The sequence below is a fragment of the Gymnoscopelus braueri genome (assembly GCF_963280865.1).
Source record: "Gymnoscopelus braueri genome assembly, chromosome: 2".
Lineage (NCBI taxonomy): Eukaryota > Metazoa > Chordata > Actinopteri > Myctophiformes > Myctophidae > Gymnoscopelus > Gymnoscopelus braueri.
Window position 1 is genome coordinate 51919004 of NC_137604.1, and position 1638 is coordinate 51920641.

Below are 1638 nucleotides of genomic sequence, written 5' to 3' on the forward strand. Positions count from 1 at the left end.
TCGTTTTCCACTTACGTCACACTCACCCGGAGCCGGATGTAAAAAAAAAATTCATTTCCGGGTCACGTTGTTTTTCTCCGGTGATTTTCGGCCAGAATAAGGAAAAACACGTTTTTTCACACGGTATAAAAGACAAACGGACAGCTCAACTTCTATTTTCTTTGGTCCGGGTGACTAACAGTCATCGTCGTAGTGTATCACATCGTTTTCAGGCCGATCAGCGGGCCGGGAATTGTCGAAAACGTCACATCCTTTGAATGACCGGATATGACGTGGGCCTGTTTGGGAGGGGGTGAGCGAGGTGATCAATGTTTGGATGTGCTGCTCTCTACTGGTGGAACAATCGTAGGTGCTTGACAACACAATCAGAGAATGTATTTGAATGAAAAATTACAAAACAAAAAAATTAAAAAACACGCAAATTGCTGGCACAGGGGTGAGTACATTATGAATAAACTCTGGCAGTCAATGTGTTAATGGTAACAGAGTATTTCTACATTGCAGTATTGATACTTTTACTTAAGTAAAACATGCAAGTACTTTTTCCACCACTGCTTACTACACACACGGACAAAAAACACAAATACATACTTGCATGTAATGTACAGTACAATCAATTATCTTTTGACCCTCTCCTCTCCTATTTTACCTGTGGTCCTGGCAGACACGGATCAATTATTTTTAGCAACATCATGACTTGTATTGTGTAAATCCCATTTGTCTGTCTGTCCATCCACGTATGTGTGTGTGTGCGTGCGTGCCCGTGTGTGTCACTGTTACACAAGCCTGCCGGGGCTATGGGATGGAAATAGCCTGATGCAGTGTCAGTGGGCAGCAGTGTGAACCTACACACTCACCTCTGTGTGATATCATCAGCATACACCAACACCATCACAAAGGAATGAGTGGGAGGGAGAGTGAGCGAGAGAGAGAGACCCACAGAGAACAGGAAGGAGACAGCTAATCCTGTTGTAAAAATGGACTAAGCTTTTGCAGTGGCGGAGTCCACTTCAAAATGGTCTCAGCCAACCTCCTGCATATATGGGTGATATGTATTTATTAGAGCCCGACCCATGCCAGATATTGTATTTGGGTCTGATGTCGATCCCGATTTTGGAGAGTCCTAGACCATCGATTAGTGAGGTTTTCACTTATATCTCGACAAGAATCTTCTAAAAGAAAAACTTATTTGAGAACATTCAACTCATACAACAACATTTTATAAAAAAAAATAAACACAAATAACTTTTTATTCAACCACTTAATTCTTATTATCTTATTATCTTTCAAAAAAGAAATTAGAAAACATTCTAAAGTTTTCCACAATAATTGCAAAAACATGGATATTGAATATCTGCAGGTACAGATGTTTTCAAAAAGTCAAATACGTTGAATGTTGATGTTTCTGAACCCAAAAGAGATGCATATCATTATCAACATTTCCAGATGCAGACCATGTCGACTGTTACCACAGCAACAGTTTGTCCTCACACCCTCCATTGCCAGCTGATTGAAAGAGAGAGAGAGAGAGAGAGAGAGAGAGAGAGAGAGAGAGAGAGAGAGAGAAAGAGAGAGAGAGACAGGCCTCTTGTCTTTTGGGTTCACATTGCCTCATGCTACGCTGCTCAAGGCACCACT